This window comes from Calypte anna, chromosome 1, assembly GCF_003957555.1.
Source record: "Calypte anna isolate BGI_N300 chromosome 1, bCalAnn1_v1.p, whole genome shotgun sequence".
Classification (NCBI taxonomy): Eukaryota; Metazoa; Chordata; class Aves; order Apodiformes; family Trochilidae; genus Calypte; species Calypte anna.
The window spans coordinates 129420919-129441867 of record NC_044244.1 but is presented as its reverse complement, the minus strand read 5'-3'; positions in this window follow the sequence as shown (position 1 = coordinate 129441867).

The window sequence follows — 20949 nt, the reverse complement described above, 5'->3', positions numbered from 1 at the left end:
GTGTATTGGGTGATTGGGCTTTACAGGCTTCTGCTGGGTTAGCTCCTTGCTGTGGAATCAGAGGTTTTTCAGTGTTTTTATTGGAAGAAAAGGAAAACAAATATTTAAGAAATAAGCAGTGGAAGGCTGACTTTTAGTGTCTTTCTGTCTTTTCTAAGCACATTTTGGAGCTTATATTAAAATATAGATCCACATAAAAAGAAAGACAAGAAAACCAGATTGAGTCTGAAAGGATGCATGTCTGGATAATATCAAACACTTTGGACCTTCATGGAGGATTAAAATAAGGAATACAGATCCATTTGAAGCAGAGATAAAGCTTTTAAAGATCCTAAATAAATTAATTAAAAGTGTGTAGTGAATTGAAAAGACACATTGAGGCTTTGTGTAATTTTGTTCAGCAATTAGTGATTACTAAGGAGTGTTTTGTGAAGATTCAAAGGTTAATACAGTAAAGTGTGGTGTAACCTAGGATATCAAAAGCTGTTGTATTGCAACATTGTTATATTCTTCTCCCTAGCTCAAGAGAAATACATGCCCTCTGCTCTCCATGATAAGAGCCCTAACAGGGGCTCACAGGCCAGTGTCAACTAAGAATATATTTTTTTACTAATGTGGTAGAACAGTTTTTCTTGCAGCAAGAGTAAGTGTCAGGCGTGATAGCAGGGAAAGGGGAGGGGGAGGAGGAATTAAGATTAAGGATTTAATAATGTGTTCTTTCAGTTTTGGCAGAAGTGCCTCTCCTGTGGTGTCTAGAGGACAGACCTGCAGCTGGAATGAGAGATGAAGATAGACTGGGTGGATGAAAATGAGGAAAGTAGTAAATGGAAAATTAGTGAGAAAGTACAGTGTGAAAAGTGATGAATCAGTGACCAGATGAATCAGAAACAAAAAGTTATCAATAAATCTAAAGTTGAGTAGAAAAGCAAATGAAAAGAAGAAAAGCAGACCACTTGAAGATGTTCAATTGGTTCATTGAAGTGGTTTGGTAAAAATACTGCAAATTTGGACAAAGTATTCAAATGGTAATTTGCATGGTGCCAAATAGTGCATCTAATATTTAGTCTTTTAATTAACTTCAAGGTTTGATTAGTAGTAGCAGCACTTACTAGCAGAAGAGCACTTATTTGCCAGGAATATATGTACAGCCTACCATCAATTCACTTAAAAGTAGTTTTGATCAATGTCCTGTAAATACTTTTTGAATTAATAACCTTCAAAAATTGCAGAACTACCTTTCTGGCAAATTACAGATATAATACCAGGCAGCTGGTATACTTCAGTCTATGCTAATAATGTGTGAATTCCTGAAATGGTTTATTCTTCATAGAAGATATGTGCCTCATTCAAATTGTAAATGAATTATTCACACTGATGAAAAAATCAATGAGCCAAAGACAGTGTTTCAGTGAGCAAATGTTCACCTATAAAAAGTGAGAGATGTTCCACTTTCTAAGCCTGACCTTCAAAGGCTGCCTATTCCAGTGCACGTCACTGCATAAAAGCATTTAGAACAGAAACATCTCAAGGCTCTCAAATCTTTTTAGCATTTATGTTTTCTGAAATCTCTCTTGGAGTATACTGAGCCTTCAATTTCTTCTGGAAAATGGTTTCTGATAATTGCACCTGTCTAATTTCTAAAAAGACATTTTGGACTGCTGGTATTACGGCTACCAGGGTTGGATAGGGATAGCCCATGTAAGTGCAGTTTCTGAAAAATCTGCATTTAAAGGAAAGAAAAAGATATTTTTCAAATATTTCAAACACGTTAAAAAACTTTTTCCCATGTAAACCACAAATTATGATATAACACCTGAGGGACCTGTAGTTGGAATTCTTCACTTACCTTTGGAAGGACGTTCCTAAGCTGGGAAGGAGAGAACCTCAGCCAGGGACAGATTTTTCATCTTGATTTTATGTGGTAAATAGGAAAAGCACACAAATGTCAGAGTGTTTCATAGAATAGGTAGCTGGTTATTTATCTACACTCAGCAGCAGATCATTTATCATGATGAATAAATTGTGTTTGTGTCCTTCTTTTTAATAAATATGAGCTTTACAGATACAGAATTATGCATCTTTTTTAGACTGTATCAGGTCACTGTGTCCAGTAACTTGGCAATAGGAATTTTGCCACTTCTTTCCACAGAGTGTTTTATTTTTCAGTAGATGAGAACAGAAGACGGCATTCTGACATAGTATACAGCTGCCTAACCCTGCAAACTGATCCTGCTGCTGGGAGAATTGTGGTTCACCAGAGCTTCTTGTGTGACCCAAGAGAGAAGCATTCCAGGTGTTACAGACGTGAACTCCCAAACCTTTAGCCACTCTTGAAGCACTTCTCCAGCTTAAGTACGTCAGCACTGTTTCCAATGGGACTGACGTAAGTGGGAGGTCAACATATTCTGGTAAGAAGAGCTTATTGGGCCAGTAGCTTAAACCATAGGGCAAGTAATCTCAAAAGCTGGAAGAAAACACATTTCACATTAATCAGATTTGTGATGTTCTTCTGGGTGCTCTGAGGGCCCTCGGCCATAATATAACATGTCCAACTAACATCCACAGCCTTATATCAGTTGCAGTGATAAAACCAAATTTATTTATTTTAAGTGTATTCCCCTGATATTATTGCCTATTTGAAAAGTTTTGGCACTTGTTGGCTTGTTGTATCTATTTTTGCCACCATGGATTATTGTTGGATCAGTGTTGGGCTCACTTTCTATTCAATATCTTCATCATTGAATTAGAGGAGGGATTGAGTCCCCATTAGCAAATTCACAGACAACACCAGTTTGGGGGCAGTTGGATCAGCTGGAAGGCAGGAGGGCTCTGCAGAGGGACCCTGGACAGACTGGAGAGTTGGGCTGATTCCAACAGGATGAGGTTCAACACGGCCAAGTGCCGGGTCCTGCACTTTGGCCACAACAACCCCATGCAGCGCTACAGGCTGAGGACAGAGTGGCTGGAGAGCAGCCAGGCAGAAAGGGACCTGGGAGTCTGGATCGACAGGAAGCTGAACATGAGCCAGCAGTGTGCCCAGGTGGCCAAGAAGGCCAATGGCATCCTGGCCTGTATCAGGAACAGTGTGGCCAACAGGCCCAGGGAAGGGATTCTGCCCCTGTACTCAGCGCTGGTGAGGCCACACCTCGAGTACTGTGTCCAGTTCTGGGCCCCTCAGATCAGGAAGGAGATTGAGGTCCTGGAGCAGGTCCAGAGAAGAGCAAGGAGGCTGTGAAGGGATCCAGCACAAGTCCTGTGAGGAAGTGCTGAGGGAGCTGGGGCTGTTCAGCCTGAAGAAGAGGAGGCTCAGGGGAGACCTCATCACATCACTGAAAGGAGGGGGTAGGCAGGGGGGTGTTGGTCTCTTAGAATCATAGAATCATAGAATCATAGAATTGGCTGGTTTGGAAGGGACCTCAGAGATCATCGAGTCCAACCCTTGAACCACCGTTGCGGTTGCTAGACCATGGCACTGAGTGCCACACATTCCAGTCTTTTTTAAATATCTCCAGGGACGGAGAATCCACCACTTCAGTGGGCAGCCCATTCCAATGACGGATCACTCTTTCCGTAAAGAAATTCTTTCTAATATCTAACCTAAAACTTCCCTGGCACAAACTTAAGTCCATGCCCTCTTGTCTTGTTGAAAGTCGTTTAGTAAAAGAGCCCAACCCCCACCTGGCTACACCCTCCTTTCAGGTAGTTGTAGACAGCGATGAGGTCTCCCCTGAGCCGCCTCTTCTTTAGGCTGAACAACCCCAGTTCTCTCAGCCTCTCCTCGTAGGGTCTATGCTCGAGTCCCTTCACCAGCCTGGTTGCCTCCTTTGGACCTGCTCCAGGACCTCGATATCCTTCCTGAACTGGGGGCCCAGAACTGGACACAGTACTCAAGGTGTGGCCTCACGAGGGCTGAGGCACCCATCAGTAAGACAAGAAGCATGGACTTAAGCTCTGCCAGGGGAGATTTAGGTTGGATATTAGGGAAAAAATTCTTCCAGAGAGGGTGATCAGGCATTGGAATGGCCTGTCCAGGGAGGTGGTGGATTCTCTGTCCTTTGAGGTTTTAAGAAGAGACTGATGTGGCACTCAGTGCCATGGTATGGGAACCACAGCGGCAGTGGATCAAGGTTGGACTTGGTGATCTCAGAGGTCCTTTCCAACCTGGCTGATTCTGATTCTGTAGTCAGATACGGGAAGCCAAATATTCCTGAGACACAAGGCCTCCTGCTGACAGCAGTATCAGGGACATGCAATTTTTCTGTCTGCATAGTCATCTAAAACTGCTGGTAAGTTACAAAATAATTCAGTCACTCATATGCTGAAGAAATATAACTTTTTTTCAGGACTGCTCACCTGCAGAACATGGAAGGGAGCCCAAGGAAACCTTCAAGGAACCTTAATGTGTTCTGTATGCAAGATACAAAGGACCAAAGAGCTTGAATCTATTAAATTTCTCTATGTTAGAGAATTTTTCCTGCTGCTAAAGAAACTTATCATTCTTGTATCATTGTCTAGGAATCTATCTCTGGGCCAAACCAGCTTTCCAAGGTAAGTGGCTCATGGAGGGTAGGGAAGCAGCTGCTTATGATGTCTTTGCTCAGACAACAGTTAATGGAGAGCACTTGTGTTTCCTTTAAGCAGATTTAAAGGAAATAACTGGGAACAAAAAGAAACAGATTAAGGTGGGTAACAAAATTGTGGAGCTCATTTAGAATCCATCAGATGCCCAGCTAGTATCTACAAAGACTGAAATAAAAGATCATGGGCACCAGTGAGCTCTATAGCCATGGTTTTAAAGAGATTTATAACTTGTTGCTCTGCTGTCTGTCCATCTTGTGCTATCATCAATTTTGGAGTCAGTTGTGGCTAACAGGAGTGTCTATGTGGTTTTAGCAATCCACCATTTTTTATTTGATCTGGTGAGTGGGAAACCCTACTGTTTGTAAAAACTCTTACCTGAAGTTATTGCCGTTCTAAGCCCATGCCAAGCCCATTAATATGGCATGGACACCCCACCCTTTTCTTCCCCTAGATAACTTTGCCTGTTTGTTGGCTGGACTCCAAGAAGAAAAAGACAGTTAGAGCAAAATATTTTTCCAAGAGCTGTAACTTGAAGGGAGAAGATAATGTGAATTATCTTGAGCAGCGTCATGACTTCCCTAAGGGAGGTTGCAGAAACATTAACAGGGAGTTGCAAACTCCTAGACAAGACTTGTAGCAGTGTAGCTTGTTCAGTGAAAGACAATGAAAATAGTCTGTAATTCCTGACTATAGGTTTCAAAAACTCAATCTGCCCTGAAGGAAATGCACTGCTGCCAGAAATAAAATAGCATTAGTAATTCTCTGAGTGTTTTTAAACACTTTTAGCCAGTAGTGGTGGCCTGTTATCATTCCTCTGTCCCTGATGATGGGAACTGATGATGACTTCCAGGCTTCTTTAGAGAAAAATTTCAGTGGTTTAACAGATCAGCTAGAGAAATCAAGTTCAAATTCCTCCTTTGTGCAGGGTGTTTTAATACATTGGAAACATAATACCTCTTTCATCTGAAGGTTTATTATTATACTGTGCGCCATTAACTGTATTCTAGGTTTAAGCAAGAGGCAAGTCCATACTGGAAAGAAACAAACCATTTTTTCTTACTGGCCATTACTTTCTTACCAGTAAATTCCCCTCTCAGAGGGGAATCCAGGTGTGGTGAGATCCTGTCCTAGTCCCAGACTTAGTCAATGGTTTATGGCTACAGAATCATGTATGAACAATCAATCCTTTTTATCACCTAGCTGAAATTTCCAAAACTGCATGTTGTTTATCTGAGAATGTCATTTTTTACTGAGAATCTGTTTCAGCAAGGAATCTCTCAACCTCAAGGAGTAACCTTGAAAGGCCTCCCTACTCAAGGGGAGATCCTGCTGTGAATCCCACTGCTGTGCATGAGCACTCAAAGGGCTCTTGGGCTGCTCACTATTTGTGGTGCTGATTGACTCATAGTCATATTTGCACACTGACCACAGATGCTAGTTTCTTCCAGATTTGGCTTGAGTTGGACATTAACCAGCTGTGGTTAAATGGGAACCTTGCTCCCTTTAGCCTTTGGCTATCGTGTTGTTATCTCTCTCCCTTGAACCAACTTTGAGCCAAGAAAAACCAGATGAATTCATTAGGACTGATAGCCACTGGTGGTTATCACTTGAGTTGGGCTATGGGATATTAAAGTTCAGGTTGGGGGGGAAGGGAAGCACACCATCGCAGTCTTTCCTTTAAGCAAAATCTCATCTTTCACAGGCTGCTGAAGTAAGAGAATTAGCTTCCCGTGGCCACTTGCTTCTTGTGATTAGATTAACCAGAGAACATTTATTACTTTAATGGTTTTGGAAGCCTGTGCTGCCCAGCACTTTATTAGATTTTGTGAGGTCTTCCACTGGGAGTGCAGAAGTACTTCTGCATCTGGTCAGACTACATCAGTTGTTCCAAAGATCTGTTATATTTCAGTGGCTGCATTCAGCAATGGCTCTTCCCAGATGTGTATGATGGCCAAAGGCAAGCTGATGGCACTGTGCCACTCCAAAAACCTCCCTGGTGACATCTTTTTAATGCATAAATACACTGTTTCTCAGGGTTGTCTCAGAGGTGCTGTCACATGTTGGGTTTGCATTACTGCTGCTCTTTAGCTACTTTTTACTCATTTCCTTTGCAGCAGATCCATGAAGTTACAGTACTGAAGTTTTGCTTATGGGTTTTTTGTTTCTTTCAAAAACCTATCTTTGGATATCTCTATACTGACCACAGTACAGGTATTCTGTGATAAATAGTAGCAGAAAATAGACTCTTCATTTGTGCTTTTTAAAACCACTCAGCACTCTCCACACCCTTTTCAAGCTCAAAACATACATAATTTCTTATCACTTTAACTTTTCACACAAGGTAGAAATTCTGACCTGGATGTATCCAAATCAGTTTGTGTTACAGATACCTTTTCCTTTTGGCACAGAGCGAGAAGTGACTTTGTCAATAAGCTAGTGCAGCCTTCCATGAAGTTACTGCATACAAGCGTCTCAGCCTGCCTGCTCTGTGGTAGCTGGAAATTGGGATCTTCTGCAGTCATGCACCAGTATCTGTCAAATTATACTTTAATAACAAACAAAATTTCCTAATTTTCTTCTGTAGAAAAGATAAAGAGAAGGCAGATGTGCTTTTTTTTATGAGCAGAGAAAGTAAAAGACAAAAAACTGAGGGAAATTGTCTGAGACCAGTCAAAGAGGGATGGAGGGGTAGAGCTGGGAACTGAAATCAGACCTTGATCTGGATTTCTATCCATTAGACCCCAGTTTCTTCCACACTAATTTCATTAACATTTATAAGGTCTTAGTGCTCAGTCATGGCACAGGCAAATGTTTCAGTAATTAAAATCCATTACCTATTTAATTGTGAACAGTCCAGAGGAGGGCAGAGTAGGTTGTTGCAAATCTGTTAAGAGTGTCTTAACACAAGAGGTATACATGCATGTACCAAGCATACATGCTGCCTTGAAAATAATGGTCTTTTTTTGGTGTTTCCTAATATTTTTAGTATGATTGTTTCAATAGCTGTTTATATCAATTATTATAGATTATTGCCCTTCATTTTTTTCTTTACATTAAACAGATGACAATGTGTTTTGCCTAGCTATCCTGACCTTGCAGCTTGTAGCAGGCCATAAATTACATGTGTTATTACAAATAGCCATCTTTAATTTCTAAGTCTTTTCAAGAGCAGATACTGACAGTTTATTTGTTAATGAACCACCGCATCAAGATGAACTCTGTGCCTGTTGTTCTTTTGAGCAAGAAAGGGAATTAAGTTATCTGATAACTATCCCAGTGGTTTTCTCTGCAGCTGCACAGGGCACACCTTTCCTTAAGAAGGCTTTTTCCATATTGATTGGAGCAAGTGTTGGTAGTAATTCATGAAATCCACATTCAGTTCCACAATATGGGACCAGTAAGTTAACTAGCAAGCCTGATTCAGCAGGGGCAAAGCCATTGTTCATTCTGGTAAAGAGGAGGAAGGACAATGTCACAGAATCTGGGATGAAATACAGAATATTGGTGAAATAAACAATAGCTAATATGGGTAAAAACTTGACCACTGAATGAGCTACCTGTATCAAATGGTAGGATGAGCTACTGACACAGAAAGGTAGGTGAGTTCCAGGCAGTGATGAATTAGTTAAAAAATATGGGAAAATTTGGAATTCTTACTAAAGCTCCTGCTTCAGGTTTGGTAAAATCTCATGTAAAAGATGAGGAAGAGCTCAGTTCTGTGCGGTAAGTGTATTTCTACATATGCCTATGGAGAGAGCTAAATGGAGAGATGGACTATTATTAGACTTCAATATTTTCACACTACTGCTAATGAAGTGACCTTGGTACTATGCTATGTGCTTTGTCTCCACTGAGACTGTCACAAGGGTAAATTAGCATTACTTTGTGGAGCTGTTTTTTAGAGACTCTTAAACATGAAGAAGTCTCTAAGGAAATGTTGGGATAAATTGAGTGTATATAATGATATCTTCCTCAACAGCGGGACAGAGAGAGTTTATTGGCTGATAAATAGTAAGTAGAGCTTGTGACAGGCTTTGTTGTCACAGGAGGTTCTGTGTTGGCAGGGAACTGGTTGTGTTAGCATTACATCCAAGGTGAAAAACATCTTAACCTCAACCAGCTTAGCAGAAAGGAAGGTGAAGGCAGTTCAAAGCACTGAGTGTGTGGGAGAGACAGAAGCAACAGGGTGGCATAGAACAGCTTATGTACCCAGGGGGCAGATGGAGGCTGTTACAACAGCTCTTCTTTCTTTACCCCATGGAAAACTTCCAGAAGTATCAGCAACAGTTCTGTGACTCAGCATGTCGCCAGGTTCACTTTTAAAATTTTTTTCCTTTTGTGTACTGTGCTGATGTCTTAATGAAGGAATTAAAGACAATGAGATGTGGCTCACTGGTAGTCTAATCAGTGTCTCTCCTGTCCTTGAAGCAGATTAGGTTTATGTTCTGAATGCTCCTTCATGGCAGGAATTGCTGAAATTAAACTGCAGATTAGAGCTTGATTTTTAAAAACAAACAAAACCAATAATAATAATAATAGGTATAACTATATTTATTTTTCTTATTGTTATTATTGTTGTTATCATTATTATTAAAAAATCCAAATAACTAGGACATCTGAGAGGGGCATAACCATGGCTGAATGAGATGAAAGAAGCTCAGCCGTGTGCTGACCTAATGACTGCATGATGAGGAAGCCAGGATGAGTCAGACTTTATTAACTACAAGTCCTTACAATTTATTGCTTGATGTATGCTGTCCATTCACCTCCACAATGATGCTATTACTTCTGTAAGGAATGCATGGACATTTCTGATCTGCTCTTCTGCCCAAACCCATTTTTCTTTGTTAGAAAATACAGAGATAATTTGAGAGAGTTAGGTTTACTGATTATTCACTGCTCTTGATGATTTTACTGCCAACAGTAAATGGCATTCTTTTTCCTCGGAGTACAGCTCTTACTTAAATCCAACAATTACCACCCTCTCTGCCAACTACCACAGGCTTTTATAATAAAGAAATAAATGAAACAGTCAGAAAAGTGATCTTCTGATATCAGTCATGAAAAGTAATAAATATTATTCCCCTAAATAGTCAAACAATAAAATATTGGTTATGGTGTCATAATGAACTAAGAGAATATATTTTCCTCATCTTTCACCCAAGCTTCCTAAGTTATATCTGTAGCTGAGTGCATGCAGTAAATGAAAGATACTTCCTGATGCAGACCCATCAAAGAATTAAGGAGCAGAAAGGAAAAGGATTTACAGAGTAGGAGAAGTCTTGACATATAGAGTTCTTAAGGAAAATCTGTAATTTCTAATCAAAGAATTTGAAGGAAACTCTATAATTCATTCCCACACTATACTGACATGACATAAATGCTGACATATCAGCATTTATCAAATCCTAAAAAATAAGTACATAAGTACATAGTACTGTGACAGTGGGTATAATTTTTTAAGGTGAACTTCCTTAGAAGATGGCATGATTTACCAAGGTCAAGAAAAAATATTTTAGAAAATGTAAACACATTTTTTTTCAAATTTAGAGTTGACTTTTGAAATGCTGGGGATAAGAAACGTGAATTTCTACATTCTTTTAATACATTTGGACTGCTTTTGTTATTGCACTTGATTGTGATGTGATTCCAACACAATTGCTGGTGATTCCATCTTAGGTCTTATTTTTTAAAAAATCTTGAAGACTTTTTTAAAGGATAATTTTTTTATGTTCCCCGTTCAGGTTAAGCAGATTCGCAATTACAAGGAGACATGCAGATTTTGGAGTTGGGGTTTACTTTGTGGAGTAATTCGGCAAGTGGTCAGAAATTGATAATGTTGCATCGCAGTCTGTCTTGAAAATTGAGAATATAGATTTTCATCCTGAAGAACTGCAAATGTAACTTTGTCCACCAGAGGTCACCAAATACTGTGAAATTTCAGGTGTTGGCTTGGGTTTTTTTCTCCTCAGTTTCTGCAACTGCAACAAAACACCAAAAAGTGGCTGATAATACCCCAAGGCTGGAATTAAGCTGGTCAAAATGCTTCTTTTCTTGACTACATCGTGTGATCAAATGATTAAACTCCAGAAGCTGCAAGCTGCAGCTTGGTCTGTTCAGTCTTCAGCGTGTGATAGTATAAGGAGATTTGATTCATACAGGAACTACTTGCTCTGTCTGATTGCATTATTTTCATGAAATATTGTTCCCTCTGGGAGGCATGTTATGCATGTGATTTAAAAATGAGCATGTCAGCTACATACAGGTGTGCACTGCTGCAGATCCATCTTCAACTGCAGGGCACAGCTGGCACCAGAGAGGGAACCCAGAAGCCCCGTCCTGCTCTCAGGAAGGCTGATGGTACTGATAGCAGCTGGAAGCCTTGAGAGGCTTTATTGAAGTAGAGCTACAACAGCTACCTTCTGTTTCTAGGGACTGTTAAGGGACCTGTCAAATAGTATCAGTGCTCTCCCTCTCTTTTAAGGTTGCTTTTCTTCTTCCTCTATCAGAGAGAAAAAAACAAAGTGAATGGTAGTAAGAATTTAGGTGACTAGTGCTTGCTGTTCAAACACAGATGTGTATGACTGTCATTTTTACACTTTCTCCATCAAGAGAGGTTACTATAGCAATGACAGTGAAGTCTGAGCGTATTTTCCTTATATGTGTCACTTTGTGAAGTGTTCTAAGGAATTTTGGTCATGACAAACAAATGTGTATTTGTGACAGATTTAATACAGAGCAAAAGATTGAACATTCAAGCTTGAGTCTTAACAAACAAACAAACAAAAATACCAGGATGAGATAACTGGGCTTGTTCAGCCTGGAGAAGAGAAGGCTCTAAGTGTGGCCTTAGAGTGGCCTTCCAGTATCTGAAGGGGCTACAGGAGAGCTGGGGAGGTCTTATTACAAGGGCATGGAGTCATAAGACAAGGGGTAACAGCTTTAAACTGGAGGAGGATAAATTTAGATTAGATATTAGGAAGAAATTCTTCACTGTTAGATAGGTGGGACACTGGCACAGGTTGCCCAGGGAAGCTGTGGCTACCCTGTCCCTGGAAGTGTTCAAGGCCAGGTTGGATGGGATGGACCCCATCCTGGTCTGGTGGCAGCTGTCCCTGCCCATGGCTGGGTGTCCCTTCCAACACAAACCATTCTATGATGCTATGATTCTATGATGCCATGATTCTAAGATTCTTTTCTTTCTCACTCATGTACATTTTAAAATTTGGGCTCTGAAGTATCTACCTAGACCATATCTAATGATATAAGATGATTCTATGAAGAGTCTATGATTCTAAGATGAAGAAGCAATGTTTGATTCAGTGAGAACTAAGACTTCAGGATGAGAAAGAAAGTTACAAATGCTTTTTTTTTTTTTTAACTTTTTTTTTTTGTTGTTGTTGGTAAAATTGATCCATTTTACTGATCAATTGCTACAGCACTTGGAAATCAATGGAAAGTGGCTGATGAAAGTATTCCTCTCTAGCCAAGCAAGGTGATAAGGCAATCAAAATTTTGAAATGCTTCAATTGATCCAGGAGAGAAAAGGAAGCAAATACCTCCTAAGTATACAGACAGTAATATCCTTAATGAACGGAATACTGCCTTTGTATCATGCATTAATGAAACGTGTAATTCTGTTAATGATGTGGTATTCTATACTTTATATAAATAAACATACAGACACAGACCTTTTAACTAAATGGAAGTTTTTTCATTAATGTATCACATGAAGACTACAACAGCCCCTTCCTCTTTTCTGCACTATCAAAATAGAAATGGTAACGAGTTTTGTCAAATATTGTCTCATTTTGCAGTGACAGATGGTGACAGCTAGAACTGTAAGAAATGCCTAAATTGCATAGCACAAACATGTGTGAGTAGCAGAGTCAAATTTCAAGGCTATGTGGGCCCCATCTGATCTGATAGGGCTTGGCACACATAGAGGAAAAGTAACCTTTATGTGCTTCATCACTGGTCTCCCAGGGATACCAGGCATTAGTTGTCTGCTAGATGTTTACCTAAGGCTCAAAAATCTGTTGTGAAGCTTAACTGCTCAAAATTTTTGGAGACAGGAAAGAAACTGCAGAAGCCCCTGTGTTTGGGGTGGAGGGTGAAAGGACAGAGGGTGAAAAAAAAACAATAACAAAGAAGAGAAACTTTAAAATCCAGTTTGTCATTCTCAATTCTTAAAGAAATAGATCCATGGTCCTGAAGGAGATGGAATTAAATTGAATGCTTGAGGACTGACTCATAGGTAACATCTGAGGGCGACAGGAACAAATCATATCTCAGAACCATTCTGTTGACCTGCTTGATTAATGAGGCTGCAAAAGCATCATTGAGAGACAAAATACTACCCACCTCCAAAATAAAAAGCCATTTTGTAACTGGAAAAAACACATAGGTTCAAATATTTTAGATGAGTCAAGATTTTTAATTTCTTCTGAAGCAGAAGGTTCCTGACTCATATCAGTAGTGTTGTTGACCCATCAAAAATCAACCAACCAAAAAAAAAAAACCAAACAACAAACCTGATTCATTTAGTTAATCCGCCTTAATTTTGTTAGATTCAATCAAATGTTTTTTGCAATGCTACCTTGACAGAAAGCCAAGTCTACTCTTCTCTTCCCACTGCTATACAGTTCTATAAAATGTAAAATTTAGGCCACTGGAATGCTGGAATATGTAAGGTGCAATGACATATATTTAGGTGCAATAAAAAATATTTTGGTGTAATGATACTTACTCTGAAGTATCTCTGGGTTAATTTTACATGAAAGGCTTAATTTTTTTTTTTTGCTACAAGTGCCTGAAAGAATGTATAGCTGATACTGCAAAAGTGTGAAAGCAGAAAAGTTTCTATAATTTCCTTTATTAATGCTTAAAGATATTATCTAATACTTTCCTGATGCTATCTGTATTGTAATTATTTTAGAAATGAATGATAAAATTTCATTTAAAAACTACCTCTTTTTGAAGAGGAATAATTATTTTCAAGTATGTAATAATATATATATTATTATTGGTGATTTTTTTTTAACAACCTACCTATTGTAGTTGCACATTAGGGACAAATTATTTAATCTTTAAATGTTTATTTAAAGTATCTAACTTCAAAGGGACAGCTGGGGATGGAAAGAACTTCTAGAGGCCCCTACTCCCACTCTGTGCTCAGAGCAGGGTCTGCTGGAGCAGGTTGCTCGGGTGTGTGTCCAGCAGGGATTTGGCTTTATTTCATACTATTATGGAGGTATAACCTGAAACATCACAGGTTCTCTAAACATATAGATTTCCATTATTGTTTTCCCCTCTGATAATCCTGGGAAGGAGATGATACCAGCTGGAAGACTACCATAACATGCAGCCTAATTTCTGTAACTCGGTCCCCAGAGTTACTTTTATCCTAGCCAACATTAATAATGCAATTTACCATTCTGAAGGAGATTTTAATTCTCTGTAGAACTTCTTCAGTTTACCAAGCAGTATTCTGCATGTCCCTCTGTGCTATGATAGACTGCCTACAGATAGAGATGAAAAGAAGTTGCAGTAGGCACATGCACAAGACTGAAAAAGACTGCAGTGTTTTTTGAGTCCTGAGCCACAGGGAAAGTGCTGCTTTTTGACATTTCCTATTTTAAAAGGCTGCAGATAAATGAAAAAAAAAAATAAATTGCATGACTCCTCATAAAACTGTTTTAGGAAGTTCAATAGCACAGAAGTATGTATACTTAATGCATTTATTTTTCATTATGACAAATCAAAATTTTGCTAAAAGCTCCTTGAATTTAAACCAAAACAGAATTTATATCAAAGCTGAAGTCCCTTAAGGTACCACCTCCTAACTGAGTATGCAAAAAACCCCCAAACCCCAGCTTAGTTAGAATGTGAGAAAACTCAGATCTAGTCTAGATAATTGGAGCTTTTTCTTGCTTTTTGGAAGTATTTTCTTTCATTGAGAAAAACAGTATGCAGAAAGAATATACCTAGTTATGCAAATTCAGCAGAGGATTTTTGCATCTGTACAAAAGGAACTGATTTTTTGGTGCTCAGTATTCAGCTAAATTTGAACTAAAAGCTATAAAACAGTGTAGTTTATGAAATCCTTCACCATTCCACATTTAGGAAACATAAGTTCAAGATATTTTTCAAGTGTATGGTTTCTTATTTTAGTCAAAATCCACTGATTACACAGCTTCATCCATTTCAAACTAACTGCCAAATTAGAAAAAAAGTCATTGACGTCAGTGACCTTAATTTTCACAGAAAACCTAACTTCTGGAGTTTTTTGGGAAGGTTGAATTCATAAAAGTGATTTTGGTCGAAATAGCCAGCAATGCTCCTAGCTTCATTTCATATAATGTATGACTTTGTTCCATATGACAATCCAAGAGACCTGTTTGCCAGATCTGTACAAAAACTTATGCATATTTCATTCCAGGCAGAAAAAGTTGTTAGTGCAAGTTTCTTTTAAAATCTTTGTTCCTTTGTAAATTTCAAAATTTTACTTTAAAAACCTTTGACTTAATAAATAATTTTATGTTGAGAATGAACATGACCTCTTTTATCCAGGGCATAAATATTTGTTTTCATCTGAAACTCAGCATTTCCAATATTCTGGTTGTAATCCTAACTTTTATACTTAGGGGAGGACGTGGCATTCAGAGGGGCAGAAGTCCCATGACTCACAGTTGTTGTGTGCAAAAACACCAAACACCAACCTTTCGGCAAGCAATAAAAATTGAAGGTAACTTTGCTTATACGTTGCATTAAATTTAGAAAGTAGTTGTCTGATGTGGTGCCAAAAAGTTACTTGGTATAAAGTCTTTAATGCACAGCAAGGGTTAGAGGTCTAATGAGATATGGGACAATTATATTAATTGAGGTGCGAGGCAATTATATTAATCAACTATGTCTTTTCTTACTCTCTCAGAGTAAATAGCTGAACATTGGTTATGCCTGATTCTTATCAGGTCTGCCAAATTTAAATACAAGTTAGAGTTCAGGAAGCTCCTAGAGACATCTGTCTGATATTTTGTTGCTACAGCTGCTGCTTAATTACTTTAGGTGGAGTGCAACATTTATATCTGGTAATAGGTGACTTCCCTTGATTTTTTTTAATTCCTAGGTCACGGCAAGTACAGTTATTTATTCTTCAAACACACATGAAATTACCTTGGAATCAACCTGACATATTTTTTCCCTGTATGTATCCCAATTCTGTCACTGTTAATAGGCATCCAGAAACAATTTCAAACTCACCCCAGAACTGTTGGTTTGTATTGGGGTTTGTATGGCAAGGTTTGGGTAAGGAGGGGGGGGGCTAGTAAGGCTTCTGTGAAAAGCAGCTGGAAGCTCCCCTGACATTCAACAGGGCCATGCCAGCTGGCTCCAACACAGACCTGCTCCTGGCCAAGCCCAAGCCCATCGGTAACAGTGGTAGCACTTCTGGGTTAATATACTTAAGAAGAGGGAAAAAACCCTGTGCATTTTTGTCCGATGGAAGGAGTGAGAATATGTGAGGCAAACAACGCTGCAGACACCAAGGTCAATGAAGAAGGAAGGGGAGGATGTGCTTCAGGTTTCAGAGCAGAGATTCCTTTGCAGCCTATGGTAAAGACCATAGTGAGACAGGGTGAGCCCTCACAGTCCATGAAGGAACAGACATCCACCTGAAGCCCACAGAGGATCCCACTCTGGAGGAGGTGGATGCCCTGGAGGAGACTGTGATCCTGTGGGAAGCCCATGCTTAGCTGGCTCCTAGCAGGACTTGTGGCCCTGTGCAGGACCCACGCTGGAGAAGTCTGTTCCTGAAGGATTACACCCTGTGGAAGGGACATATTCTGGAATAGGTCTTGAAGAATTGTAGCCTATTGAAAGGTCTCACATTGGAGAAGTTGTTGGAGAACTGTCTCCAATGTAAGAGACCTCATGATGAAGCAAGGGAAGAGTGTTAGGAATCCTAACTCCTGAGGAGAGACAAGCAGCAGAAATAAAGTGTGATGAACTGACCACAATTCTCCTTCCCCTTCCCCCTGCAAGACTGGGCTGAAGAGGGTAGAAAAACTTGGGAGTTAAGTTGAGCCTGGGAAAAAGGGAGAGGGGAAGGTTTATTGAGATTTAGATTTTATTTGGTAATTTGATTTGGTAATCTGATTTGATTGGTAATCATTTAAATAGATTTCCCCGAGTCAAGTCTGCTTTTTCCATGGCAGTGACTGCTGAGAGCTCTCTCTGTCCATATCTTGACCTAGGAACCTTTAATTATATTTTCTCTCCACTGTCCTGGTGAAGATAGAAGCAATAGTGGGTAACTGGTATCCCGCCTGAGTCAATGCACCACATGGTTATACAAAATTTAATGCCAGTGCTGTATGCTTTGATATTTTTCCACTGGTGGATCATTTATTAGCTTCTTGCTCATATACTGGTGTCTTCCTTTTACATATCATTGTTATAGATGCCATTCTTCTTTGTTGGTACTGAGCTCAATAGTCTCACATCAAGTCTGCCTGCTATGAGATGAAGGGACAAACATGCCTTTGTTTGAAGCGTTCAGGAATTCCTCAGTATCACTTACACCATTTTTCAGTGTGTACTGGCTTATATTACTCTGTTCCTTGAAGCAGTCCATTTCTCATGAGCAGAACATAAGAGTTCCACCCTCAAGAATTACTCAAGGCAGGTTGTCAGTAGAAAGCTTCTTATTTGAATGTAGAAGTAATTTTTTCCCTTGCAATGTAAACAATGAAATGAATGCATGGGGAACTGCCCAAACCACTGCATTACAGACTCTCCCATGTCCTCCTTGTCTGCCTGAGGAAAAGATGTGTTTGACCTCCACAGGAGCTCATACGATTAAGCTCAAGCAGCTGGAAAGGCACTGCACTGCAGAAAGTCCCATCAGAAAACGCCACCTTTATTTCAGCATCAGCATTAGCAACAGTCAGAGCCAGCTGTCTAAAGCCTCCTTCTGTTCAGCTCATCCTTGTTGTTCTCTGAAGTGAGATTTGGAGAATATTACATTCAGTGAAAAGCAACTTTAGAGGGATTTTGTTGATATCAGATTTGAACCAGAACTTACGTGGTGTGCTTTTCTGAAGGCAGAAAAGCTTCCGGCTCACAGCTAATGCAAGTACATATGTCAGATAGAGTGTTAATGTATCTACAGTGTAGAGAAAGATAATACCTTGCTTATGTTTTAGGTACATTTATGCGTGACAAGTATTATCTAGAAGCTGCAGAATATGCTGCCAACAAGTAAGCCAGCAGGCTGCAAAGAAAAAGACAGGAAAAAAAAAAGAAGTACATCCATCCTGATTGAACAGTAGGTCCCATAGAGAGCTCAGCATCAACTTTAGGCATCTGGTTTAAGTTCCTAAACTGAGTCAGCCTCCTGCAATGAGACAAGGACCCAGAATAATATCTTTTTCTTCACTTTCCGTGTTCAGAACCCTAATCTGGTCATTTAATCAGGTGCCTCCATTAGCATGGTTGTTTGAGTGGGCAGAGTGCTTTTGAAGCAAATTTCTTCACTGCTCCTGCTTGCCATGCTTTTGCAGGAAGGAGAATACTTGAGGTTTCAGTTGAGACTCTCCCAAAAGTTGGGGTACAGGAGTGCTCTAATATCCAGCAAGTGTTTAGTCTACAGAAGTGCACTAGAAATCATCTGAAGTTAAGGCCTCTAAACTGGTATGGATGCTGGGAGCCAACATTTTACCCTCCAGATCAGTTCCTGCTATGTCACCCTGCCTGCTGTTGTAGGCACAGCCCAAGATAGCTGCTTATTGTAAACACCCCACCAGCATTTGCTCATGGCTGCACAGAAACCTGAAGTATTCCCAGAAGTGAAGAAACTCAGTTTAAAGAGGTCCAATATAATCTTGAAGACAGATTTCAGTGAGACCTACTTTCGTGAGAGGTTGTGTGGGGGGAAAGGTATTAATCAATTTGTGCTTATACGTTTCCTCGGAAGCACCAGCAAACTCTTTACAATTGTCTCTCTTGGATCTTTGTAATATCCACAAACTTTTTCTATAGATCCTCTTTGCATAACTGCACAGTTTTTTCTTATAGCCAGAACACTTCCAAATGTGTGTTTACAAGCAAGAGGGTTTTGTTGGTTAGCTAGTCTGAGACTCACTTTCACCAGGTGTCAGCATTAGCATTTATGCTGGCTACAGCTGGTTATAAAATCAACAGTCAGACATTTTCTTCGCTGCAGAAGATGGTGACTCATAAAAAGATTATGCCAAAGTTCATTGCAAGTCAAGAAAAAATGTAAAAAAAAAAGAATATAAGAAGTAGCTGTTCCTTGTTGTATTCCAATATAGCTAACTTTACTGAAGGATTAATGCTGTCTAAAACAATAAATCCTGAATAAAGAAATAAATAATCTTATCCATAAATTTGCTCAGGTATTTTGGATTATATTCTGCCTGTGTCTCATTTTCTCATACTGAGGTAATTTTTTTTTCATGAGGGAAAAAAAAAAAAGATCTATCCCTCTACAAAGTAAGTGCAACAGGCAGCCATTTTTTATTTCCCTCATACAGTTAGGCTTAGTATTACAGTGCATATTGAAAAGGCTGAGGAGGCTCTGTGACAAAGAATACAAACAAAATCTTCTCAGGAAAGAGTTTATTCAAAAGTCCACTCCATAAAATAAACAAGCCCTCCTCAAATAGAAAATGTGATTTCTCTGCTAATGTTTTGTTTGAGGATGCAATATATGAAATAGTGGCACAGAGCTCCTGAAAGCCAGTAGTAACCCATGAGAGTGGAGGTAGCTGCAGCCCTATACCCCTAGGTCCAGCCAGCTTTGAGGATGAACATGTGTTCCAACAGGCACATATGCACACACATATGATCTGTTTATATATCTAATATGCCATGAAAAATAATAAAAAAAAATCAGCTGAGCCACACTGAGCCCTGTGAGACTGAGAGGCTCCCTTTAGTCCAGGGCCTCCCCCCTGTCGGACTGTGAGGGATCAGACTTTTTGGCACAACCTGACAGAACTGGCCTCCTGTGTAATTAAAATGCGTGAGCTGGTTTTATTTCCAGAGTACAGCTATGCAAAGTGAGAAAATCTGAAACATAAGCAGGAACAGAGAAAGTGTGCTTGTCCCTGGTGGAAAGCTGGTGCCGACCTGACACAGAAATATCACCTGGGAAGCCCTGAATAGCACAAAACATAAAGAGGATATATTTTTTTCCTGTTCCCTGCTAAAATAACAACCAGCAAACATTTATCTTTTATTCCCATAGGTTTATATTCACTGGCTCCAACATAGCTACAAATATCTGTATCTTTTCTATGTCTTTGAACTGAGCTCTAAATTCAAGCTTTCAGTCCATATCTACTCACCACCCTGGGACATCATCCTTACTCAGGGCTTGGAGAGTTGGAAGAGGCAATTCAATTCATTGCTAATCACCATCTTGGGTGCAGGCAGTCACCCCAACAGCACTGTATGGTGTCTCAGTAATCCAATGCCCGGGGGCCAACAGTGTTGGCAGTGTTGTAGCTCTGAGGGAGACTGGAAAACCCCAGCTGTGCCCTCATTGCAGTCAAATTCCTGCTCACAAATATGTAGGTTGAATTTTCTTCCTCTAGATTTTCAGCAAATGTGCCTTGAAATGTTTTAATCTTTCTTTTTTCTACTGTTTCCAAGCACAGAAAAGACCATCAAGTCACTTACCTGCCAGAACCCTTCATGTTCCTGTAGGGTGCTCCAGAAGACAGGGAGCTGCTGTGTTACAAAAGCACAGCTGGGTACAACACCAGGAACTTTCCTCCTTAATTTTAATGTCCCCTAAAACACACAAATTTCCTGTGTTTCAAGACATATTTGTAATTTTACTTTTTATTCACAGTAGTACTTAACATAAAATGACTGCTCTGAGATGTGCATTTATATATATATTATATACACGATATTTTAAATACTTGTTTTGTAAAGCAGTTATGTTTACAGGTGCATAATACCCAGATATTTCATTTCAGAAGACTCTCATGTGTCTATCTCTGAAGAATCACATGGATTTTTGTTCAGGTTTATGCCTAAAATGTCATCTTGACAGCACAAGATCTGACAACATTGACATGAATGAAATGTCAGTATATTTGATGGTGGGAATTTGTGAAAAATAAGTAGTATTTTTAATGCCAGAGGGGAAAGTAGTGGAGCCTCTTGATTTAATAGCACAACTTTTATTTTCCTCAATTAAATTACCTATAATTCATTAAAATCCACTGGTCAGTTTAGCTGATTTTTTACCTAATAGTTAAAATATCCCAGCATTACAAACTGAGGTTCCAGAAAAGTAGCCAAAAAATATAAACAAGAAGAAATTTTGTTCAT